This window comes from Triticum urartu, chromosome 2A, assembly GCF_056163025.1.
Source record: "Triticum urartu cultivar PI428250 chromosome 2A, HENAU_Tu73, whole genome shotgun sequence".
Lineage (NCBI taxonomy): Eukaryota > Viridiplantae > Streptophyta > Magnoliopsida > Poales > Poaceae > Triticum > Triticum urartu.
Genome location: NC_141874.1, coordinates 748,957,479 through 748,970,945, shown reverse-complemented (window position 1 = coordinate 748,970,945; position 13,467 = coordinate 748,957,479). Strand labels below are relative to the sequence as shown.

At 41.3% G+C, this 13,467-nt stretch overlaps 1 long non-coding RNA gene across 1 annotated transcript; it reads left to right on the top strand.

Annotated features, from left to right (window-relative positions):
• Window positions 1–12,338: 12,338 nt before the first annotated feature.
• LOC147987674 (uncharacterized) lies at window positions 12,339–13,125 on the top strand. Its single transcript, XR_015615311.1, has 2 exons — window positions 12,339–12,524; window positions 12,868–13,125. It is a non-coding gene; the product is annotated as an uncharacterized LOC147987674 (long non-coding RNA).
• The last annotated feature ends 342 nt before the right edge of the window (window positions 13,126–13,467 follow it).

The following is a 13,467-nucleotide window of genomic DNA, read 5'->3' as shown; positions in this document are numbered from 1 at the left end:
CAGGTTTAGGAGTCTCCTCAGATTCCTGTCTAGAAGTGCTTTGCATATCTTCCATAGGAAAAATATCCTCAAAGAATGTAGCATCCTTAGACTCCATAATTGTACCGACCTTCTGGTCAGGTACCTCAGATTTCACTACTAGAAATCTATAGCCAACGCTGTTCTTAGCGTAGCCCAAATTAACGCAGTCCACCGTCTTTGGTCGAAGCTTACGCTTTTTGGGGATCGGCACATTGACTTTTGCCAAATAGCCCCAAGTACGCAAGTACGAGAGATTTGTCCTCCTCTTTGCCCATTTCTCATAGGGAGTGATCTCATTATCCTTTGTCGGAACTTTATTCAGGACATGACATGTCATCAATATAGCCTCCCCCACCATGCCTTGGATAAACCCGATGTATCTAACATGGCGTTAACCAAATCAGTTAGAATACGGTTTTTCTGCTCGGCAACCCCGTTTGACTGGGGTGAATAGGGAGGCGTCCTCTCATGAATAATGCCATGTTCCGAACAGAAGGAATCAAACTCTCTCGAGAAGTACTCTCCACCATGATCTGACTGGACTCGTTTAATTTTCTTTTCAAGTTGATTCTCAACTTCTGCCTTATAGATTTTAAAGTAGTGTAGAGCCTCATCTTTAGTATTTAACAGATACACATAGCAATATCTAGTGGAATCATCTATCAATGTCATGAAGTATTTCTTTCCACCTTTAGTCAACACACCATTCATCTCACAGAGATCAGAATGTATGAGTTCTAATGGTGCCAAGTGTCTCTCCTCCGCGGCCTTATGAGGCTTGTGAGGTTGCTTAGCTTGCACACATGAAAGGCACTTAGAACCTTTGGCTAAAGTGAAACTCGGGATTAAATCCAACTTGGCTAGCCGCGTCATAACACCGAAATTAATGTGACAAAGACGTGAATGCCAAACTTTAGATTCATTAACATTCGAATGAATATGGTTCACGACTTTATTACAAAAATATGCGAGGGAAAGGCGGAACATCCCTCCGCTCTCATAACCTTTTCCAACAAAGAGTCCATATTTCGTAACAACTAATTTATTGGACTCGAAAACCAACTTAAACCCTTCTCTACATAGAAGGGAGCCACTAACGAGGTTCTTCTTGATGGCGGGGACATGCTGCATGTTCTTCAGCTGCACGATCCTTCCCGAAGTAAACTTCAGATCGACCGTGCCAACACCATGAAAAGAAGCACTCGCGCCATTCCCCATCAATACGGACCCGTGGCCTGTGACCTGGTAAGAAGTGAACAATGAAATGCCAGCACACACATGAACACCTGCACCTGTGTCCACCCACCAATCGTTGGGCTGAAACACTGAAAAAATAGTAAATAGATTACTGTACCCAGATGCACCATTCTCATTGTTGCCAACAATCATGTTGACAGACTTGGAGTCCTGTCCTGGCTTCTTGTACTTGTTTGGGCACTTGTTGGCCCAATGTTCAACCGAACCACAAGTAAAGCAGCTCTCATCCTTCTTGTTCTTCTTGAAGGTCTTCTTACCCTTCTTCTTAAAGTCGGTATTGTGTTGGACACCGTTCTTTCCCTTGGGCTTGTGGAAGTTGAAGTTCTTCTGGTTCACCATGTTGGCGACAGAAGTCCCTTCGGCCCCTTTTCCGTGCGAGTCTTTTGCCCTTGAATTCTGCTCAACACTCAGATGGCCAATGACATCATCCACAGAGAATTCACGCCTCTGATGTTTTAGAGTGGTGGCAAAGTTCCTCCAGGAATTAGGGAGCTTAGCGATTATGCAGCCCGCGACAAACTTGCCCGGTAACTCGCACTTAAGAAGTTCAATCCCCTTAACAATGCATATTATCTCATGAGCCTGCTCCAATACAGGACGGTTTTCAACCATCTTGTAATCGTGGAACTGCTTTATATATACATCTGATCCCTGCATCGGCGGCCCTGAATTTAGATTCGAGCGCCTCCCATAAGTCCTTGGCGACATGCACATGTAAATATGCATCGACCAGTTTATCTCCGATCACGCTAAGAACTGCTCCGAGAAACACAACGATAGCCTCCTTGAACGCCTTCTCCTGTTCAGGAGCAATCATTCCCGTGGAGACACCGGTGACCCAGAACACGTTCATAGCCGTGAGCCATAACGTGGTCTTAGTCTGCCAACGCTTAAAGTATGTACCGGTAAACTTATCCGATTTCAGTGCAGCGGCAAAGCCACTTGCCGAAAAATTCCTACACATGATAGGTTTTTGGATTGTTGAGTAAATAGGTAATTTCTCGATTACATTAATCCACGAGTAAATCACTAGCATGGCATTGACACAAATAAATGCATACTGATATTCAGTCAAGCAAGCACATACTACGCTAATTGCAGAAAGATCTACGTATAACGCCAGTATGGCTAAAACAGAAAACAGTAGGAGCGGGATAAACGAGTTATACCCTCCAGTAGGCCATGCAGAGGCCGCGGCTTTGGTGGCAGCAGCGGCGTCCTCGGCGGCCTTCTTGTCGTCTTCAGCTTTCTCGGCGGCGGCACGGTCGGCGTCGGTGGACATGGGATGATGAAGGCGACACGGACGTAGAGGAAGTAGACGATCGGGAGCGAGCAGTCGCGTAATCGCTGCCCAAAAACCTATTCGCCCCTCACCTCGTACAGGAATCAGAAGGGCGTGGTTTCGGAGACCTGCTCTCCCGTCGACCGTGTACGCGGCGGACGGGATGGAGTCACCGGCGGCAGCAGCAGCAAAGGAACGACGGTGGGCGTGCGCGTGAGCAGATGTGATCTGTTCGTGGCGACTAGGGTTAGAAGACACCGCACACTTATATATCCGTGACAGCCCACGATCCGACGTCTTAGATCATGGCCCAGCTGTCAGAGAACTCTCCGTTAGTGACTGGCAAAAATAAGCGCGTAGGTGTGAGCTCGGCTCGGCTCAATCCCGCAACCCGTGGCGCGGCGCGGCGGGCGGCGGAGGAGGAGTGCGCGAGGGCCTCTTCTCTTCTCAAGCTCCAATAGCATGTAGAAGAGAAACCCTTATAAGGAGGTCCAACTCCTCTTTCACTTCCGGGGTGGGACTAAACCTCCCACTACACCTAGTGCCATATAACCCACATGGGCCCTTAGAGATTTTTCAGAAATTGCTATATGGGCCTAGAGCCCATCTCAAATTTCAGCAAAAATTGTCCAAAATGTATTGAATTTCGTCCGGTTTATACGAAAATCCGCCGGGTTTGCATGAATTTCTTCCGGTTAGTTGAAAGAGCGTTTGAAATGTAAGCGGGCGGCATTGGATGACCGGCTCTTGCATCCATGTCTTTCGACCGGTCCTCTGACCCACCGACGGATGTGGGAAAGAATTTGTAGGTGAACATTGAAGATGCCCTAATGTAGCAAGCGAGCAAGCAAGGAGAAGAGCAAGTACACACATACCATTCGGATCTACTCAGCACTATCCGCAAGTGACCATGCATGAATGATCCGAACCAGCAAATTGGTCGGACATGTACAGTAGTACAGTACACACAAAAGATCAGCCAGGTTGCACCGTCACGCCTGCCCGAGACACTTCCCCCGCCGCCGGGACGCCACCTCTACAACCACAACTCCCCTTCTCCAGCATCGGCGACACCATGACACCCGCACCTGTTAACTCTCAACTCCCCACCACTATGATTCTGAGTAGGGTGAAAACTGGCAGTGGATAATCCAAAATATCCAATATTCGTATTCGAGAAAATGTCTACTCGTATCCGAAACATCCGCATCTGAATTAAAATTAAAATGAAAACGATCCTTATCTGCATTTATTTAAAAAATATATGATATGAGATTTTGACACAAATATGGATACGAAAGTGGACATATCCGTATCCGAATGAGATTATGGGAGGTATTTTTAAAATTCTAGCCCCAATATGCCAATTATCCAACATAAAAGCCAAATAAGGGTCACATTTTGCTCTTTATATGATTAAATTTAAAAATCATTATGCATTACACTAGTATTTATTCATAAACCTATTTACCAATGACTTATTGTATGTCGCAAGTTGATTATTTCATGTCACGTATCTATCGACTAATTTTCTTAAGCAATGTGTCCTTATTATTCGCATCCGTTCTGAATCGAGTGAACATCCATTACGTATCCGTATTAGAGTAACATCTCATCCACATTCTATCCAATAACATCCATATTCACATTGGTATTCGTGTTGAAAAATATAAAAATGAAAGTGATAAGAGCATTATCAGATTCGCATCTGATCCGTTTCCACCCCTAATTCTGAGGGACTCGCCGGGGTGCCCTAGACAATGCCACATTGCCTTTCTATCTTGGAAAATCAATTGACGCCATGGACGTCTAGCAACACTATAATTTCATTGTTTTGATATTTATGTTAAGGGGACTGAGTTTTATTTCGGCCCCGGACGCATAAAAACTTAGGACCGCCCCTGCATGGCGGAGTGTGCGCTCGGCTTGGAAGAGCCGGCGGAGCGAGCAGGACGGGGAGAGGAGAAGGCAGAGGTGAAAGGCGACGTGTACGCGGCGTGAGGGAGTCCATCCATGGCCACTCATGGTGGGAGGAAGAGAGCGGCTGGTTCGACTGGTGGTTGCTCTGCTCTCGCCGTCGGCGAGTCGCCGAATCTATAGTACCTACGCCCTGGATGTGGACGCTGAAAAGAGCAGTAGCAGTATTATTTTGTCAAAGTGGGAAAGTTGGCTGAGGTGGCATGCGCATGGGCATATATATTCTGAAGAATTTTCTATACAAGACGCATGTCCCAATGACCCGATCCATATCTATTCACAATCCCATAATCCATTCCATCACGTTGCTCGATCGTCTCGTTAGTCATAGTCTCGCCGACGCCGGCGTACGGCGCCTCCGCCCTCCTCCAATGGCACAGCCGCAGTGTGACGTGGCGCCCGGTGGCCAGTCTTCCGTCGCAGTGTGCGGCGTCTGATTATGCATATTAGTCGGACTCAAAATAAAGTTAGTCGTAGCCGAGCGGCCTATGAGCGCAATGCTTCCCGTACTGCTATTTTGTTTGAGACGGGCATTCGTGAAGTTGTAAACTTGTCCTCAGTAATGAAATCTTCCTGTCTTTCGCAAACATGGCTGACCGTGGCAACGGATGCATGATCCTTAATAGTCGTAGCTAAATGGTCTACGGATCTAAATGTATTTTTTATTATTTTTAAAGTTCGTTGTACTATCATGATTAAAGATGAATAGATTTAAAGTTTTTCTATAAAAAAAACTACTAAAAGATGAGACAGGCGTATTTTATCTTTCTTACCGTTTGGTAACTATGAGAACAAAAGGCAATTTCAAGCCCAGTCAATTTCAATAATTACAGGTTCTAGATCTATAAAAAATAGACATATTCCTCAATTAACACAAAAGTACAATTCCAATCAAAACATAAGAGCACAAAGGGCTCGATCCCTAGTCTCTAGGAATATGGCCAGCGCTCCTAGCCATTGTGCCCGCGTCTTGTTCATACTAAGTAGTAGGGCGCGACCTACTTTACACGACACGAGCTGATTTTTTCACTGGTTTTCTGGATTATTTTTGTTTTTTCTCTATTTTTTCACCAATTTTCTCTAGTTTTTCTTTGCTTTCATTCATTCATTTGATTTTTTGTTTTTCCTTTATTTCTTTCTCGGTTTTCACTCTTTTCCTTTCCTTTTTCTTCGTTTGTTTCTTTCTCATTTATCGTCGGTTTTCTTTGTTTTCTCTCGGCTTTCAATTTCTTCTATACATATTTTTGGTATATATAAAACATATTTTCTAACACATGTATAATATTTTTTAAATACCAGATTAACATTTTGTAAATACATGGTCAACACTTTTTTTATACACATTAACATTTTTCACATGCTTGATTAACATTTTTTTAAATATAAGTCTAACCATTTTTTAATAACGGATAACTTTTTTATATACATATTTAATATTTTTCAAATATAAGTCTAACATATTTAGAATACATTTTCAACATTTTTCTATACATATTTAACATTTTTTTCAAATACAAGTTTAACATTTTCTGAATACATGGTCCGCATTATTTCTGTACAAATTCCAAAATTTACAAATATAAGGTCAAAACATTTGTAATACATTTTCAACATTTTTTCTATACACATTTATCATTTTTTAAATACAATTTTAACATTTTTGGAATACATGGTCAGCACTTTTGTTTCAAAAGCTAAATTAACATTTGTTTAAATAGATGATCAATTTTTCTCACACACATTGTATGTTTTTATATTATTTTTTTCATATACATGGTTAACATTTTTTCTACACTAGCGTCATCGTGGCGAGGGAAGTTTAGGATGTTTCTCTCGGTGTTGGACGCCGGCGCTGCTAGTGAGCCTTATCAGCAGCTTAATACTAGCGCCATCGCCCTTCCGCGCCAATAACGACGTTTCTTGAACGCCTCTACTAGGCTTTTCTACACTAGTGTTTGGTTCATTATGCCCCATTGCAACACACAGCTTCAAAAATAATAATATTTTGTGAGGTTGATCAAACACATAGCAATATATGTGTATATGTCCATTTCCATTGCATCTGATAACAATGCAAGTCTCCTTGCATGTTATATATTTTGGTTCGTTGATAAGTACAGTTCTGCAAGTGCACACACACAACAACAAAAGCTTAGATTGGATTTAATTGGTATTATGCTCAAGATGCACTTTGGAGCTTTATAGCACTTACCTTCGTGACATGCTTTTTGAGTTAGAGAGCCCATTTGTCTTGATGCGAGAGAGGTACTTAAGAATCAAGTGGAACTTAAGCATATTTTATATCTTTTCCACCACTTCTTGTCATGAAATGAGTTGAGTTGGAGGATAGGTAACGCATGATTTGTGCAGCCAAGGTTCTAGAGTCATGACCAAGAGCATCATTTGAGGAAATTCGGGAGCATTCAGGAAAGGAGATAAAAGGAGGAGTTGTCCCAAATGCTGGCCCAGGTGGCCCGTTGATGACTCACTTTCTGCAATGGTGATAGGAGATGCTAAATGTTTTTGTTTAGAGTTTATTTATTTTTATCCATTGCAACGCACGGGACCTTTTGCCATATATCTAATAAAGAAAAATAACGTTCGTAACCGCTCAATCATGACGAAGGAGCACGTCCACCATGGGCTTGGCAGCAATCAAACAACAACAATCTTCAGCCCTACAATGAGATCCCTTGGTGTAACCAGTGAGCACACAATATTCCTTGCACTTGGGTTCGTCGCATCCATCTTCAAGCCCGTGGCATGATTCTAAACAAAAATATTAAATGAATTAGCATGTTAAATACAATATGAGTTCATTCGTCGGTCATTGTCGATGCGTGCTATCAGCTACAAGCACAGCTGCAAGGAAAATATCAGGTATATATAAAATAGGAAAGAAAGGATCTTTAACCTTTCGGAGCAGCGTCACAGGACAACATCCCGCTGGCCATCACCAACATGACAGATGCCAAGCATACAAAGCTTGCATTTCGCCTACTAATCACCATCACAAGATACAATGCTAGCTATTTACTGATATCCTCTCTTCTTTTCTATCGTTTAATGTGTTGACGAGCAACTCATCTTGCTATCATTTATATAGGGCAGAGTAGGCAAATTGATCTTGAGTTCTATTAATTGTGGTATTTAAATACCACCCTAATTTTGGGAAGGAATTAATAGATTGATTAGTGCATATCCTTGAATAGACGTGCATACTTATCGTCTCACTACATTTATTGTGTGAATTGATTTGTTCCCTTTTTTTGCGCCGGTATATCTATCCAATATGTAGCTAAATTTGACGGCCCATCACATAAAAAGTTTCTGTTGGAATGAATAGATTGATTTCTGCATACATTGAGTAGACCTGCATACTTATCGCCTTACTGAGTTTATACCGCGCATAGATTCATTCGCTTTTCTGGTGCGTCTAGTCTATCTTTCCAATATCTAGTCAAGATCAAAATATCCATCACATAAAAAAAAATCCAATCCAAAAAGAAAAAAAAATCGGTCTCAGATCTTTTTTCAAGCGACACATGTTCAGATCTTGACTGGATATTGGATAGGTAGACTGGATGCGCCAAAAATATGGAATACATTGATTCACCCTAAAAGGCGCGTCTGTTCTATCTGTCCTATATCTAGTCAAGTACTCAAGCTGAGTCAAAAATTCGTGTTGGAGGTGTCATTCGGCTGCAAGGAAGCTTATATCAGAAAAAAATTGTGTTAGAATTTCAGCCCGATCAGAGTTATGGATCTCCAGATATTTAAAAACAGTGTTTGGCCAGAGAATAAGAGCACGAAATAGAGAAGAAAATGGAGAGAGATCCAATCAAGAGGGGCTCCCGCCCCTCAGGAGCGATGGAAGCCAAGGACCAAAGCGGGAATCCATCTCCCATCTTGGGGGAATGACAAGCAAGAAGAAGAGGGAGGGGAGCTCTCCGTCTCCAATTCTGCTTGTGGCGCCGGAGCGCCGAAGGTTGAACCATCATGACGGCGATCTACATCAGCAACTTCGTCGCCATCAACAACAATTTTCTCCCCCTCTATGCAGGAGTGTAACCTCTCTCTACCCACTTTAATATCTACTTAGAGATGGCGCTTTCTGTTATATGTTATTATCCAATGATGTGTTGTCATCCTATGATGTTTGAGTAGATCCCTTTTATCCTATGGCTTGATTAATGACCGTGATTGGTTCGAGTTGCGTGTGTTTATTTTGGTGCTGTTCTATGATGCCCTCCGTGCCCCGCACACATGTGGGATTCCCGCTCTAGGGTGTTGTAATATGTTCATAATTTTCTTACTGTCAGGGTTGCGTGAGAGAAAAAAACACAAACTTGGCTAAGCGGATTGTTGCATATGTGATTAAAGAGGACTTTACACTCAAAGCTATGGTTTCGTTTTACCTCATTGATCTTTAGTAGTCGCGGATGCTTGCTAGAGTTTCAATCATAAGTACATCTGGTCCAAGCACGAAAAGTATGTTAGCTTATGCCTCTCCCTCTTATAAAATTACAATAATGATTACCGATCTAGTTATCAATTGCCTAGGGACAAATCATTCTCATTGTTCTCAAAAGTTTTCCACTAAACTACTAGTTATTTATTATCTTGCAAAGTACTTCTAGTTTTATCCTTGCAAAGTAGTTTTTTTTCTTGTTCTAGTAAAGCAAACATTAGTGTGCGTAGAGTTGTATCAGTGGTCGATAAAAATTGAAGAAAATATAAATTCTACCTTTAGCTCCTCGTTGGGCTCGACACTTTTACTTACCGAAAAAGTCTACAAACGATCCCCTATACTTGTAGGTTATAAGCAACCAAGGTCGTCCAATGTCGGTGAACTTCTTCTTTTTCTTTTCATTTTCTCTTTAAAAATTCACTAATACTTCTAAAAATTTAAGAAAACAAAATAAATTCCTTAATAATTTTTAAAACAAACATTTTTTGAAATTTGTGATCATTTTAAAATTCATGAATTTTTTATAATTCATGAACATTTTTTGGGTTTGGAAAAAACACTTTTTAAATTCATGAACAATTTTGAAATTGTGAAAATTTACAAAATTCATGAACATTTTTGAATTAACAAACATTTTTGTATTTGAGAAAAAAATGAGTTCATGAACAATTTTTAATTTGCAAACAATTTTCACATCATGAACAATTTTTTTTTGCAAACATTATTGAGTTCACGAATATTTTTGATTTTTGTCACCATTTTTTAAACTATGAATTTTCAAAATTCAGGAATATTTTGAAATTAAAAAACAAATTTTAAATTCTTGACCTTGTAAAAAAATCCACAAACATTGTTTGAATTCATGAACTTTTTTTGGATTCATGAACATTTTTCAGATTCACAATCATTGTTTGGCAAAACAAATGATAGTTTTCGAAATGTGTGACCATTTTTCCAAATTCACGAATAATTTTTTAAATTGCGGACATTTTTTGTGCTCGAGAATATTTTTTGAACTCTTGACTGTTTCTATTATTAATAAAGGTGATCAAAACATGTGTGGGAGCGCTAGCGCGAGTGGTGCTCACTGCGGACGTGTGTTTCACAACGCGTGCTGGGGCCTTGGTGTGGCCCCTCATCCGCAAGGGGGGTAGCATTTGAGAAAATGTAAACAAAAATAGTTAATAATTCCATTTCTCATAATAACCAATATAACAACTTCATCACAGACATTACCACCCCATTCTCCATAAAACGAGCGCGATGAACGTTGTCGAAAGCATGGTGTACTTCATGCCGATTTCAGGCGAAATGATGTCATTTTCAACCAACCTGTATCATTTTCAATAAACATGAAACATATCAAGTCCAAATATAAATGAGTCATATTCAACCAAGATGAATCATATCATTTTCATGAATTATCACATATTCAACCAACAATCATCAATTATCATATTCAACCAATATAAATGATCAATGCAAATGAATCATATTCAACCAGCATCATTCATTCAACAATATTCAACCATCATTCATGCATTTGTTTATTCAAGATTTATAAAAATAATTAAATTCACATATGCATAATTCACCAAAGCCATCATATTCAAACATTGTACTACATGTATATGATTAATTCATTCAACAACATCCATCATATCTAGCCAACTAGTTACAATCCCTCCAACATCAATCATATGTCAATTCGGTCAAAAAAACGAATCTCCAACTAACTTGGTGGTGAACTAGGGTTCATATAGAAACTACACATAATCTGTACAACTAGTTACTAGAGTTCATATTGAACCCCATACATCATATATAATCAAGCTAAGCAATCCTAGAATCAACCAAAATTAAAAATCTAATAGGAAAATAGGGTTTATTTGCACCAAATAATGCATCGAATCGAAAGCGTTTCGACTAAAACCAATTGGAGGGATTGAAAGAGCTTACTTTTCTCGTTTCGGAGCCATCTCGATTCGAAAAAATGGAGGCCAAACGAAGAAGATCGGAGGAGGGAGTGGAGGGGGGAGAGAGGAGTTCCTCTGTTCTTCCTAGGCGGCGCTTCGCGGGCGCGGGGGAGAAGATGGGGGCTCTGGTTCGTGGGTGGGCCCCACGCCCCTGACAGTTTTAAACCCGCGATAGCCAGCAAACAGTTATAAACCCGCGGGGGCCGGGGCATGGGGCCCACCCACCGCCAGGGTCTCTGGTGGTAGGGTTGCATAGCCAAGGTGCATGGCGGTAGGGCGGACGGCGGAAGACGTTTGCCGTTTACCTACGCTTGCATGGATCAGTGAGCTACCACCAAGGTGCAAAGGTGGTAGCCTTTACAACCTTACCGCCGCGGTCCCTGGCGGTAGACAAAAGGCTCAAATCTTGAAATACTTTCGAAAAGGGGTCAGATCCAGCTAAACTTTTTAGATAAGGTCAAAACACGAAAATTGGCCGCCTAAGGCCCACACGTCATGGACCCATGATGCGGACCGCCTACATGCACGCCGTTTGAGAAAAGCAGACGATGCGGATAGGCGTAATTACAACGGCGCGGGGGCCGCCTGCTGAGCTAGCCTCAAGCCTCAAGTAGGATGTGTGTTGCACGAGCACGCCCCTGGGCAACGGGCGGCTCTGAGGCATTATTCATCCCGTGAGGAGCGCAGGGAGGAGGATACTCCAACATCCTTCATAGGAGTAATAATATAGTGCTACCACTAATTGTTATATCTATGAATACATCCATATGAAGAATAATGATCGTAGTCCTATTTCGATCACATCCTATAATTCAAGAAACATGGTATGTCATGTAAAATCTGGCCCCTCAAATGTGCGGGTTACCCAACTAGTTGAAAATGTATTGCAGCAAGGAAGTAAAATGTTAGGGGTGTTTTTTTTCTGATTCAGATCTTTTTTTATGTGGCAGATCTTTATGTCTAGATTGCTTTATGTCTAGATTGGATATTGGATAGATAGACCGGACATGCCAAATAATGAAATAAATCAATTCACGCTATAAAATCATTGAGGCGATAAGTATGAAGGTCTACTCAAGGATATGATGAAATCAATACATTAATCCAACATGAACTCTTTTTTACGTGACAGATTTTAAGATCTTGACTGGATACTGGATAGATATACCTGACGCGCCAAAGAAAGGAAGAAATCGATTCACACTATAAAATCAGTGAGGCGATAAGTATGCATGTCTATTTAAAGATATTCATTAATCAATCCATTAATTCCACCCTAAAATTAGGATGGTATTTAATTATCATGATAAAACTCAGGATCAATTAACATGCTCGCCCCTATATAAATGCTAGCCAAACAAGCTGCTCTCTTCAACACATTTGGCTGATCAAATCAAACAGTAAAAAGAAGAGATCAGTACACATCTAGCATTGTATCTTGTGATGGCGATTAGTAAGAAAAATGCAAGCTTTGTATGCTTAGCAGCCCTCGTGCTGGTGATGGGGACTATTATGTTGTCATGTGATGCTGATCCAAAAGGTTAACATCCTATCTTTCATATTGTGTATATACCTACAAATTTCCTTGCGGCTATGCTTGTAGCTGATAGCACGCATCGACGAAGACAGATGAATGAACCCAGTGGCGGAGCTACATTGAAGGCTGCAGGGGCCATGGCCCACCAAGCCTTGGTCAAATGCGTGAAAGAAATTTTTTGGGAGATAGGAAGATTAGGAAAAATAGTTTTTGGGCCTACTAAACATCCATATTTATGTCTCCCCCCCCCCCCCCCCCCCCCCCCCCAAAGTATCGTACCTAGCTCCGCCACTGAATGAACCCATATTGTATTTAACATGGTAATTTTTTTAATATTTTTCTGTAGAATCGTGCTATGGGCTTGAAGATGGATGTGAAGAAATCACGTGCAAGGAATATTGTGTGGGCACTGGTTACACCAAGGGATCTCATTGCCGGAATGATGCTTTATGTTGTTGTTTGATTGCTGCCAAGCCCAAGGTGGACGTCCTCCGTCATCGCGATTGAACGCCTACAGATGTTGGTTTTCTTTATTAGATCGCAAAAGTGCCTGTGCGTTGCAACGGGTATAAAATAAATATATTTTAAAAAGAAACATTTAGCACCTCCCATAATTGTTGCATAAAGTGAGTCATCAATGTGCCACATGGGTCGGGATTTGGGTTTTGTCTCCTGCCATGAATGCTCTCATATTTCTGAAACGATGGTTCGGCCACTTGGGTTGTGAGTGTGGAACATTGTTGGCATGAATGACGCGTTACCTCACCTCCGAATCAACTCATTCCGTTACAAGAAGTGGTAGAAAATAAAGAAAATATGCTTAAGTTGCACCTCATTCCTAAGTAGCTCTCTCGCATCGGAGGCAAGATGCGGGGAACGCCTATTCTGCTTTGCAGATGGCAACTAGCACCCATGCAGCAGCTGGTGGGCCGGCCCACAAACGTGC